This window comes from Lipotes vexillifer, unplaced genomic scaffold (assembly GCF_000442215.2).
Source record: "Lipotes vexillifer unplaced genomic scaffold, Lipotes_vexillifer_v1.1 scaffold325, whole genome shotgun sequence".
Classification (NCBI taxonomy): Eukaryota; Metazoa; Chordata; class Mammalia; order Artiodactyla; family Lipotidae; genus Lipotes; species Lipotes vexillifer.
Window position 1 is genome coordinate 2160347 of NW_006799313.1, and position 14100 is coordinate 2174446.

Below are 14100 nucleotides of genomic sequence, written 5' to 3' on the forward strand. Positions count from 1 at the left end.
ATCCTTACATATTCCCTCCTCCCCGACCAGCGCTTTCTGAAGCTAATTCAAGTGAATCCCATTACTTGCAAGAAAGGGTTCAAAGACAAGATAATGAATTGTGTGCCGTTTTCCAGTGGGCCAGTGGGTAGCTGCTTCGTGCCCAAGCAGCAATGTTACAAGGCCTCAAATTAAGATTATTCCCTGCTCAAAATGCATGCCTGCTCAAAAAACTGCCTGTTAGCAGTTTTCTTCTGAGTCCCTGAAAAGTCCGGGTAAATCTCAGCCAGCTGTTGCCCTCTCCTTGTTCCCCAGTAGCTTAGGCTGGCAACTTTTGTATCCTCACACTACATTGCTCAAAGCACAACAGGTAAGTCATCCAACGCATGGGGATGCAGTGGTGCATGATATGGACCGGGTGTCTACCTACCTAGAGCTTCTGGCTATTGGGGGACACAGGTAATTAAACACAAAATTAAATTATAATTCTGTTTTATTGCTGTTTAACCATCAGGAAGAACCGCATGCCAGAGAGACACATGGCAGGGGTGCCTAACCCAGTCAGGGAGGGGTGGAAGAAGAAAAGTGATTTGTCAAGATGGAACACGATCCCAAAACAATCAAAGCCTTTGCTTACACAGGGCTTCTGTGTACCAGACATCTTTCTAAGCACTTTACATGTTTGAGCTCATTTAATCTTCACACGTCTATGTGGTAATTATTGCTATTGGCCGCATTTTAGAGATGATTCAAGTACATCCTAGAGAGATTAATAAGCATGCCTAAGGACACACAGTTAGTGGTGGAGCTGAGATTCAAACCCAGGCAGTTTGAATAATGAATGTTTATTTATTGATTGAACAGCTACAAACCAGACAAAGTACAATGCTTATCCCCCCACCACCCATGCTGGTCATTCTTATTTTTAAAATGTGCATCTAGTGTGACCCAACTGTATATGTAGAGTCAATGTGAAGATAAAAAAAGAGCATTTTGAGGCAATTCTGCCATGTTATCACACTCTAGATAATACTGAATAGCAACCACATTATAATCAGCAATGACCTCTACACATCAGGGAGCAGGAAAACAAACTGGATCATTTCAAGTTTGCACCAGCTGCCGGCTGAAATTACCCCATTAGAGGGAACTCCAAAGGAGCGGTTGCTGGGTGACAGGAGAAGCTGGCTGACATGAAGTGCTCCTTTTCAGGAAAATCCTTCCATGCGGATTTTTATTTCTACATTTTTCAGGCTGATTTTGTAGCTTCATCAGAGAATGATTGTTTCGTTATTTTATTTAACAAAATGTACTACAGCAGTTACTTGTAAAGCCGCTGAGAGTTGAATCAACTCCAGTAGGAAAGATAAATTACCAGAGTTTGGGTGGTATTTCGCTACACTATATTGTACTAAAAAGAAGAGGTCTATTTTTTTTCCAGAGAAACAAAATGTATTTATAATTAATTAACAGAATTAGGAATTCTTCTTTAGAAATTTTTTATTTGTTTCTCTTCTTCTTTCCTTCTGGCCTTTATTCTCCCCTCCTCTTCTTTTAACTCACATCTATACCACTCTCAGCAATTCTCTGTTCATCTTCTTTCTGGAAACTTTACAATATTTAAGTAAGAGTTACTGGCCTGATTTGTGCACATGAACTTGCAGAGAAATGATGGGTCTGTTTTGAGCTAATCTCTCATTTCCCTTGATATTAACTCTGTGACATCATTAGAGATATTCACAAACACCCAGTGTTCCTGTGTCTGGCACATGGTAGGACTGTACCTCCCACCCCATCTTGAAACTAGGTATGATCATGTGACTTGCTTTGGCCAATAAAATATGAGCAGAGTGATGCGAATGTGTTAAGACAATGTAAGGCAGCGATAATAAGAATAACAACAACAACAACAATAATAATGGAAAATAACAAAAGTTTATGAAAATGTAGAGAAATTGGAACCCTCAAAAATTGTTGGGAAAAAATGTAAAATGGTATAAATGCTGTGGAAAACAGTTTCCCAATAAACTGAACATAGAATTACCATATGACCCAGCAATTCTGCTCCTAGGTATAGACCCCAAATAATTGAAAACAGGTGTTTAAACAAAAATTTTACATGAATGTTCATAGCAGCTATACTTACAATTGCCAAAGGTAGAAACAACCCAAGTGTCCCACAACTGATGAAGGATAAACAAAATGTGGTATATACAATAATGGGATGTTATTCAGCTATAAATAGGAATGAAGCACTGATATATGCTACAACATAAATGAAAATTGAAAACATGCTAAATGAAAGAAACCAGACACAAAAGACCACATATTATATGATTCCAATTATATGAAATACACAGAAAATAGGCAAATGAAGAAAGCAGATTGTGATTGCAAGGTGCTGCAATGGGAGTTGAGGGGGTAGGGAATGGAGAGTGACTGCTAAATGGGTGTGGGATTTCCATTTGGGGTGATGAAAATTTCTGGAATTAGACAGTAGTGATGGTTTCACAACATTGTGAATATATTTAATGCCACTGAATTGTGCACTTTGGTTAAAATGCTAAATTTTATATTATATGCATTATAATTTAAATATATATGTTATATTTATTTATATACCATACACACATAGGAGCTTACATATGGGACATCCATCAATCTGAATGATTACAGCATGACTGGAAACTAAACTTTTACTGTGTTAAGTCACTTGTTGTAGCAGCATAACCTAGCCCATCCTGATTGATGTAAATTATTACATTGCATTTGGTTCACCTAATCTTTTCTTAGGCCTCCTTCATGCCAAGCACTAGGGAAGTAAAGATAAAAAGCCTCAGACTAGCAAGGGAGATAAACATATTAACCAAAAGATGCTCTTCAGTGTGATGATCCCATAATAGGGTAGATTAGGAGTTATTGTGGAAGCACAAAGGCCAATTGAAATGGCCAATTCCATCCTGAAATGGCCAATTCCATCCTGGAAACTCAGAGAAGGCTACCCAAGAAGGAGAAGCTTGAATTACAGTTTAAAAGATGTGTAGACATTTGCCAGCTAGAGAGAGGGAGAGGTTCATCCCAAGTTGATGGACGAACTTATGCTCTGTGCAATGATATAGGCATGAAACAGCTTGGCATGTGGCAGAAAATGGCACTGATCAGAGAATAAGATGTGAGGTGGTGAATGCTGGAGTTGAGACTGGAGAACTTAGCAAGTGTCTGCAGTTTGAACCTAAAGTTGTAGCCAGTCCTTCCTTACCATTCCACTCGTGACATACATGGAAAATGAATACACATATGGACACCAGGGCAAAAGACTGAGGCTGCTTGTGGCTGGCTGGCCACACACCTGGACCAATGTTAGCCACACCTGGCATATCTTAATTCATCGCAGCACACATCTTTTAGGAAGCTCTACTATGGGTAATAGAGTCTCACTGACGATTTTTACTCTAGGAAGTAATATGATAAGATTTGTATTCTAAATCATTGCATGGAAGATGGATTAGTATGAAGAACAAGACTGAAGTCAGGATGATCTGGGAGGAGGCAATGCAATAATCCAGAAAGAGATGGCAAGAGCTTAAATCAGCATAGTGACCATGGGAATAAAGATAGTGGACAAATTCAAGATAAAGTACAAGGTAGAATTAACAAGCATTACTGATTGATTGGATTTGGAGGGTAAAGCAGGAGAAAGAGTCTCAAATGGCTCCCAGACTGAGTGAATAACTGGCTCCACTGGAATGGGAAAGAGAGGTAGGGGAGAACCATGAAGATAGGAACCTGTTGAACTGATATGCCAGCGGAGGTACCTGAAAGGTAGTTAAATACCAGGGTAGTTAAATATGGGCTCAGAGAGAGGACTGGAGTACACTTAAAGATTTAGGGGTCATGGACAGATATAAGTGGTAATTAAAGCCAGGGGATAGATGTTAAGAGAGGACATAAGTGAGAAATGTAAAGGGCTGAGGTCATTTAAAGAGAACATGGAGGAAGGAAAGCCTATGGGAATGACATTGGCTTTGATGCATAACAGGGTCATCTCAACTGACTGAACACTGAGACACTTTGAAAAGAATGACTCTCTTTATTTAATCTTTCTAAATCTGTCTAAATTAAATGTAAAGACACCTCTGGGAATTCCAGAAGATTGGTCCACTAATACAGGATGAAGCCTTTTGTGAAAACTGAATGTTTAAAAAATATATATCATTTAAAGTAATTTTAACTAAGTCATAATTATGGCTCTCTCTAACATGTTACTACAGTATATTGTGCTTATCTACTTAAACGTCCTACTTCTTCTCACTAGATGGTGAAATCCTCAAAGGTCCCCTGGTGTCTAGCCTGGTACTGGCACATAGTTCACAACTGATAGATATTTGTGAATTAATATGAATTTGAGTTTTAAAGTTCAATATAAACAAAGTATGATAACACTTTTTGAAACTAGGGTCTCATAATCTCTCCAGGGTTTTGCAAAGGAAATATGTTAAATGGGCAAGAGATACTATAGTTCTAAATGTGGCAGTGCCCCTTATAATAGTCAATATTGATAATTATGCATGATATATTCAAAAAATATAATGTCAAACAGAATGAACAAACTAAACTAACACTATACACTAAGAAGGGTAAATTTCACAAACATGATATTGAGTGAGAAGCCATACAGAAACAAATGCATACTGTATAATTACAATCATATGAAGTTTAAAAACAAGCAAAACTAATGGATAGTTTTAAAAGTCTGGATATTAGTTATCTTTGGAAGGGGTGTACTGATGGGGAGGAGGCACAGGGAGACTTTTGGAAAACTGTTTATATTTCTTGATTTGGGTATTATTCCATGGGCACATTAAATCTGTGATCATTCTTTGAGCTGTACACTTATTATTTGTGCAATTTTTTCTGTATGATTGTTATATTTCAATAAAATATTACTTAACAAAAATAATTATAACTAATAACATTTAAAAATAGTCTCCACAAATAAGAACATGGCATTAAGCAAGTACTTGAACTTACACTAAACAACCAATAAGAAAGGATAATGAAAGGAAGAAGTTGATGGATTTCAGAAGGTGTGAGAGACTTGGTTGGTTTATTGGCTAAAGACTCAAGGGGTTGCTGGTAACTGTATACCTGCATGGGACCAAACCCAAAGTGGCCTTGTAGCTTGATAAGACTATCTCAATTTCTAAGCTTTCAGTACAACTATCACCAAACGGACCTTCATTTTATTAGATCAAAACTCTGAGGATAGAGGACTTCGACTGCAATCTGTGATAAACTAATTGATATTACACCCGGCCATAAATAAAGTATCGATAAATTTGGACAAAATATTCAAAACATATATTTTAGATAATGAACAACCGGCTTCACAGGACTGTAATCTCTGAAGGAGGGAAACAAATGAGGTAAGTCCTGCAAATGCCCCAGCTTTAAGTTATAGGCATTTAGATTCTGGCATAGAGCAAAGCATAAGAGTCTTTCTCAGGAGACAAAGAAGAAATGCCTATTCAGGTGTCCTCTCTATTTTTTAATGGCATTGCATTTTTTTTTTAATTGAGTTGTATGAGCTGTTTATGTATTTTGGATATTAACCCCTTGTCAGTCATATCAATTGCAAATATTTTCTCCCATTCAGTAGGGTTTTTTTTCTTTCTGTTTTGTTGATGGTTTCCTTCGCTGTGCAAAAGATTTAAGTTTAATTAGGTCCCATTTGTTTATTTTTGCTTTTGTTTCCTTTGCCTTAGGAGATGGATCCAAAAATATATTGCTATGATTTAAGTCAAAGAGCGTTCTGCCTATGTTTTCTTCTAGGAGTTTTATGGGTTTTGGTCTTACATTTAGGTCTCTAATCCATTTTGAGTTTATTTTTGTATATGGCATGAGAAAATGTTCCAATTTCAGTCTTTTACACGTTACTGTCCAGTTTTCTGAGCACCACTATCGAAGAGACTGTCTTTTCTCCATTATATATTCTTGCCACCTTTGTCATAGCTTAATTGACCATAAATGCATGGGTTTATTTCTGGGCTCTCTATTCTGTTTCATTGATTTGTCTATTTTTGTGCCAGTATCATGCTGTTTTGATTACTGTAGTTTTGTAGTATAGTCTTAAGTCAGGAACCATGATATCTCTAGCTTTGTTCTCCTTTCTCAAGATTGCTTTCACTGTTGCTTCAGGGTCTTTTTCAGTTCCATACAAATTTTAAATTTGTTCTAGCTCTGTGAAAAATGCCATTGATATTTTGATAGAGATTGCCTTGAACTGGTAGATTGCCTTAGGTTATGTGGTCATTTCAACAATATAAATTCTTCCAATCCACGAACACAGTGTATCTTTCCATCTGTTTCTGTCATCCTCAATTTCTTTCATCAGTGTCTTATAATTTTCTGAATACTGGTCTTTTACCTACTTAGTTAGATTTATTCCTAGGTATTTCATTCTTTTTAATGTGATGGTAAATGGGGTCATTCTCTTAATTTCTATTTGGGCTAATTCACTCTTACACATTCTTAGGTCTCTACTGATTTATTAACTTTAGATGATTTCTTTTATTCTGCTTTGGAAGATGAAGAATTTTAGTGTATTTTACCACCTCCTACTTTTCCTTGTTCCTGTCATATCTTTTTGATCAACTGGTGTCTGGCCAAGTGGCATCTGCCAAGGTGGGGACATATTTCACTTTAGGATAAAAATGGTTGCCCTTTGTCAAACCTGTATTCTTGCCAGGCAGGCAATGCGCTATCCATTTATATATGGTTATTTAATTAATCTTCAGACCCATGCTACTCAAGAGGCACTACCCCCATTTTACAGATACATAAAGTTAGGTTCTGGCTAGCTATGTTTCTTGCTCAGAGTCCTATAGTTAATGACTGTTGGAGTTAGACCTAGCCTCAACTCTCTAACACCCAAGCCCACTTTGTTTTTAAAAATATTTATTTATTTATTTGGCTGCGCCAGGTCTTAGTTGTTGTACTTGGGATCTTCCTTGTGGCATGAGGGATCTTTAGTTGCAGAATCCAGGATCTAGTTCCCTGACGAGGGATCGAACGTGGGCCCCCTGCAATGGGAGCATGGAGTCTTAACCCCTGGACCACCAGGGAAGTCCCCCAAGCCGACTTTCTTAACCATTACGGCCCTAGAATAACAAATGCCTTAAGGCCAGTCTAGTTCTGCCAAGGTGAATAGTTCCTTCATTATGCAAGTTAAGTATGTATACATGTGTGTATGTGTGTGTGTGTGTGTGCACATGTTCATGTGTATCCATATTTATCATGTAGAAATAAAATATATGACAGTGCTATGTTAAAGAATGGGAGAGGAAAAATAGAAGGTTATAAGGTTCTTCATATAGAGATACCTTTGTTATTTTTGTGGGTGACAATTATCTTTTAAAGATAATAAAAAGGAGAAAAAATTTTATATATACTCAAATATTTACCATTTCTGGCACTCTTCATTACTTTGCGAAGATCTAAGTTTCTACATGGTATCATTTTCCTTTAGCCTGACGAACTTTTTTTTTTTTTAATTAATTAATGTATTTATTTATTTATTTTTGCTGTGTTGGGTCTTCGTTTCTGTGCGAGGGCTTTGTCTAGTTGCGGTGAGCAGAGGCCACTCTTCATCGCGGTGCGCGGGCCTCTCACTGTCACGGCCTCTCTTGTTGAGGAGCACAGGCTCCAGACACGCAGGCTCCGTAGTCGTGGCTCACGGGCCTAGTTGCTCCGCGGCATGTGGGATCTTCCCAGACCAGGGCTCGAACGCGTGTCCCCTGCATTGGCAGGCAGATCCTCAACCACTGTGCCACCAGGGAAGCCCTAGCTTGAGGAACTTTTTAAAACATTTCTTGTGGAAGAGATTCTGGGAACAAGATGGTGGAGTATGAAGATAGAGAACTCACCTCCTTTCATGGGCACACCAAAATTACAACCATGGGCTTCCCTGGTGGCGCAGTGGTTGAGAGTCCGCCTGCCGATGCAGGGGACACGGGTTTGGGCCCCGGTCCGGGAAGATCCTACATGCTGCGGAGTGGCTGGGCCCGTGAGCCATGGCCGCTGAGCCTGCGCGTCTGGAGCCTGTGCTCCACAACGGGAGAGGCCACAACAGTGAGAGGCCCGCGAACCGCAAAAAAAAAAAAAAAAAAATTACAACCATTTACAGAGCAACTGTTGATGAGAAAGACCGGCATCTAACAGAAAAAGATTTTCTACGACTAAAGATATAAAGAAGGAACCACAACAGATGGGTAGGAGGGTTAGAGTCGTGGTATAGTCATGACTCCTACCCGCGATGGGCATCCACAAAGGGGAGGGTAATTACAATTACAGAGGTTCTCCCCTAGGAGCAAGGTGTCTGAACCCCACATTGGGATCCTCAGTCTGGGGGTCCTGTACTGGGAAGAAAAGCCCCTAGTAGGTTTGACTTTGAAGGCCAGCAGGGCTTACTTTTGGGAGACTCAGAGAACTATGGGAAATAGAGACTCCACTCCTAGAGGGGGCATACAAAATCTCACATACTCCAAGACCCAGGACAGAAGTAGTAATTTGAAAGGAGCCTAGGTGAGACCCACCTGCTGATCTTGGAGAGTCTCCCAGAGAAGCAGAAGGCAACTGGACCTCACCCTGGGGACACAGACACTGGTGTCAGCAATTCTTGGGAGCTCATTCTACCACTTGGACACTGGTGCTGAATTACAAGAAAAAAACTGCAAAACCCACAAACATGTGGAGGCTAAACAATATGCTACTGAACAACCAGTGGATCACTGAAGAAATTAGAGAAGAAATTTAAAAATACCTGGAGAAAATGAAAATGAAAACACAACAATCCAAAATCTGTGGGATGCAGCAAAAGTAGTTCTAACAGGGAAGTTTATAGTAATACAAGCCTACCTCAGGAAACAAGAAAAATCTCAAAGAACCTAAACTTACACCTAAAGGAACTAGAAAAAGAAAAACAAAACTCAAAGTTAGTAGAAGGAAATGAATCATAAAGATCAGAGCAAAAATAAATGAAATAGAGATTAAAAAGCAATAGAAAATATCAATGAAGCTAAGAGCTGGTTCCTTGAAAAGATAAACAAAATCGATTAACTTTCAGCCAGACTCATCAAGAATAAAAAGATAGAGGGCCCAAATCAATAAGTCAGAAATGAAAAGGGAGAAGTTACAACCGATACCACAGAAATATGAAGGATCAAAAGTGGTTACTGCAAACAATTATTTGACAATAAAGTGAATAACTAGGAAAAATAGACAAGTTCCTAGGAATCTCCCAAGACTGAACCAAGAAGAAATAGAAAATATGAACAGACCAATTACCAACAGTGAAATTGAATCAGTGATTTAAAAAACAACTCTGGGACATCCCTGCTGGTGCAGTGGTTAAAAATCCACCTGCCAATGCAGGGGACATGGGTTTGATACCTCGTCTGCAAAAATCCCACATGCCGCAGAGCAGCTAAGCTCTTGCTCCACAACTACTGAGCCTGTGCTCTAAAGCCCATGAGCCATAACTACTGAGCCTACATGCTGCAACTACTGAAGCTTGCATGCCCAGAGCCCGTGCTCCACCACAAGAGAAGCCACCGCAATGAGAAGCCTGCACACCGCAATGAAGAGTAGCCCCTGCTCACAGCAACTAGAGAAAGTCCGCATGCAGCAACAAAGACCCAATGCAGCCAAAAATTAAATAAATTAATTTTTAAAAAATAAAAAAAAAAAAACTCCCAATAAACAAAAGTCCAAGAAAAGATGGCATCACAAGTGAATTCTGGGACTTCCCTGTTGGTCCAGTGGTAAAGAATCTGCCTTCCAGTGCAGGGGACACAGATTTGATCCCTGGTCAGGGAACTAAGATCCCACATGCCATGGGGCAACTAAGCCCACACGCCACAACTACTGAGCTTCTGCACCTCAGTGAGAGAGCCAGTGTGCCACAAACTACAGAGCCCATGCACTCTGGACCGCACGTGCCGCAACTACAGAGCCCACGCACCCTGGAGCCCACATGCCACAACTAGAGAGAGAAAACCCACACTCCAAAACTAGAGAGAAGACTGTGCACTGCAACGAAGAGCCCGCGTGCCTCAACGAAGATCCCTTGTGCTGCTACTAAGACCCGATGCAGCCAAAAGATAAATAAAGAAAAAAAAAATCAGGTGAATTCTACCAAACATTTAGAGAAGAGTTAACATCTATCCTTCTCAAACTATCCCAAAAAATTGCAGAGGAAAGAATGCTTCTGAACTATTCTACTAAGCCGCCATCACCCTAATACCAAAACCAGACAATGACATCACACACAAAAAAATTACAGACCAATATCACTGATGAACATAGATGCAAAAATCCTCAACAAAATATTAGCAAACGGAATTCAACAATACATTAATAAGATTGTACACCATGATCAAGTGGGATTTATCCTAGGGATGCCAGGATAGGTCAATATCTACAAGTCAATCAGTGTGATACACCACATTAACAAACTGAAGAATAAAAATCATATGATCTTCTCAATAGATGCAGAAAAAATCTTTTGAAAAACTTTGACCTCAATTTATGATCAAATCTCAACAAGGTGGGTATAAAGGGAACATATCTCAACATAATAAAGATCATATATGATGAGCCCATAGCTAATATACTCAATGGTGAAAAGCTGAAATCATTTCTAGTGATAAAGGCAATCACTAGAAGAGTTACAAACATAAATTGTTTACAGTGATTGCCTCTGAGAAGTGGGATTGAAGGAAGAGAGAAAAGTTTTTATTACTCATTGTGTACACTTTTGTACTATCAAAACTTTTATCATGCATTAAATATTGCACGAAATTTCAAAACCTAGTTTTATAATTTAAAATGTACGTATGGAGCAAGGAGAAAGGTTAAACAAATATACCTGGATTTGTGTAAAAGTGGAACTTCTTGGGTGCTTCCCATCCTTACCACCACTGAGGGAGAAACTGCTAATGCTCCAGAAAACCAGTGCTGGCCTCCGTAAGGTTGTACTTGCCAAGAACTCTGTGTGTGTGTCCATACGTCTGTTTGTCTGTAAAGTAAATAATGCTTTATGGTTTAATATTGGAAGTCCCTGATGTCTGACCCTTTGCCTAATTCTCCCTCCCTTGAGGACTCATATTATTAAAAATTAAAATGCTCTGAAGCAAAGCAATTTTTATAATAATATTAATCAAAGGCTTTCCCTGGTGGTGCAGTGGTTGAGAGTCCGCCTGCTGATGCAGGGGACACGGGTTCGTGCCCCGGTCCGGGAAGATCCCACTTGCCGCGGAGCGGCTGGGCCCGTGAGCCGTGGCCGCTGAGCCTGCGCCTCCGGAACCGGGGTGGGGGGGGGAACCAAAGCCAACCTATTATCTCATCCATAATGATAATCTCATTATCACACTCCAGGGTCCACAGCTCTGCTCTCTTCCTAATTCACTTCTGTTGTCCAAAGCTGGGGTCTTAGCTAGAACCCTCAGGGCAGGGGTGAGGGGTTGTTCATAGGCAATTTGCAAAGTGAATAGGTCCCCATAAGTAACACAGACCTGATTTCAGTCCCTTCCTGAATCCTCTGCCTGTCTGGGGCACTCTACTATTTTCCCTCCACTCTCTTGCTGTCTGCTCTATTTTTCTTTTCCCATTAAATCCCATTATTGGGAAAGTTAAGATGCTAGGGAGACACCATAAGCTAGAGAGACAAGCCACAGAGCATCACTGTAGTGTAGAATGTAGTCATGGAATGTTGCCACAGTAATGGCCTTAAGGTCAAAGCCAGGATATAAAGTGAAAGAAACTGTGCTCTAATGAGGTCCTCTTGGAAGCCAGCAATCCTGGTAATTGTCTTCTGGATGAGTAATCGTCTGGATCATGGACTTCAACTTCTGATGTCCTGGGTTCCAATTCTACCTCTGCCCTTCCCTATCAGCGTGACTTTGGCAAGTTGTTTAACATCTCTGAGCCTCAATTTTCTCTTCTGTAAAATGAGGGTAATAATATGCTCACCTTTTTAAAAAAGTGCTTGCTCTCTGGTGTTCTACATGTTATTACCTCATTTCATTCTCATAGCAGCTGGATACTATTACTATCCCTTGCTATAGACGTGAAAACAGTGGCTCAGAGGGAGGCGGCTAAGTCACTTGTCTGAAGTCACACAGCTGGAAAGTAACCCAGCCAGGAGGGTAGCCAGGCAGTCTGACTCCAGAGCCCTGCTTTTATTATTCTGCTAAACTGTCTGATAAAGTTCACCTGAGATTAAATGTAATGATGCATTTAATAGCGCTTCGTGTATTTTGAGCATTCAGAGTAATTATTTAAGAGAGCTGGGTGGAATCCAAATCCCAAATGATAACAGACTTGGGAGTAAAGTGGATTATGCTGTACTTTAATCATATACAGCCAAGTTTAAAGTTCAGACATCCTCACTCTCAGATAATCCATAAACAGAAAGCAAGTTCCCTCAGGAGGAAACAGGTTCCCTGGGCCCCAGAAATCATTTATATGCGAGCTATCCTTTGCAGCGTGGGAACAGAGGAGAATAGTAAAGCAAGGGATGGCTGGAGAAAGTTCCGACCATGTTAAGGCCTGCAGGGCTCCCCTCTGCCCAGTAGTGACGGCTTGGGGATCCAGCCCCGTGACTTCTGAGCAAAGGAAACAGAGATGAAGAGAGCCCAGCGCATGCGTCCAGACTCGCACAACCACACAGCACTGTTCTGACTCCCTGGCCAGCGTGTCCAACGGGGAGGGAGCAGGGAGCTAAACAAAACTCACACAGCTGGGCATAGGTTTTGCCTGATTCTGGGTCATGCTGGCGTCTTTTTCACTCCTCCATCACCCCCCACTGCATCCCTAGGAGGAATGCAGCCTTGCTTCTTTTGTCCCCCACTCTACCCCTGCTAGGAATTGTGAACGCTCAGGGGTAGGCACTGAAACAACATTAGTTGAGTGAGTTACATGAAAAAATGATACTAAGATAAACATAAATATATTAGGGAATAGAATAGAAACTTAGCATAAATTTTGAAGGTGGGACACAGAACTTCAAAGAAACTTCCCATTTCTGGGGCCTTAAATTCTGTCTCCAGAAATTAGAGTTCCAAGTTCCCACTTCTTAGCTGTGAGGGATACTTGGATGGAAGAGTTTCAGAAGCCTGGAATATGCAATACCATGCTACCTCTCTTCCTCTTATTATTTCCTTTTTTTTTTTTTTTTTTAATGAGTTATTACCTCTGTATAATTATGAGCCAGAACTTAAGAGAGGGTATGGCCAGTGCTGGGGAGAATATCTTGTATGCCTCAGTTTGCATGCAGACCCGGGTTTACTTCAACTTTGGACTTTCATTGCTGGTTTTTTTAGCTGTCTACTGAATACCCTCAGAAGGGTTTTCCCTGGCATATTTTTAACTTTTTAAAATAGTGGTAAATATATATAACATAAAATTTACCATTTTAGCCATTTAAAAAAAAGTTTTTTAATTTATTTATTTTTGGTTGTGTTGGGTCTTTGTTTCTGTGCGAGGGCTTTCTCTAGTTGCGGCGAGCGGGGGCCACTCTTCGTCGCGGTGCGCAGGCCTCTCACTGTCGCGGCCTCTCTTGTTGTGGAGCACAGGCTCCAGACGCGCAGGCTCAGTAGTTGTGGCGCACAGACCTAGTTGCTCCGTGGCATGTGGGATCTTCCCAGACCAGGGCTCGAACGTGTGTCCCCTGCATTGGCAGGCAGATCCTCAACCACTGCGCCACCAGGGAAGCCCCATTTTAGCCATTTTTAAGTGTGCAGTTCAGTGGCATTAGATGAATTCACATTGCTGTACAACAATCACCACGATCCATCACAGGACTCTTTTCATCATCCCAAACTGACACTGTACCCATTAAACAATAATCTGTCTTTCCCTCCTCCCCTTAGCTCCTGGCAGCTACCATTCTATTTTCTGTCTCTATAAATTTGACTATTCTAGGTCCCTCATATAAATGGAATCATACAGTATTTTCCCTTCTAGGTTTGGCTTGTTTCACTTAGCATGTTTTCAAGTTTCATCCATGTAGTATGTGTCAGAATTTCATTCTTTTTTTTTTTTTTTTTTTTTTGTTTTTGT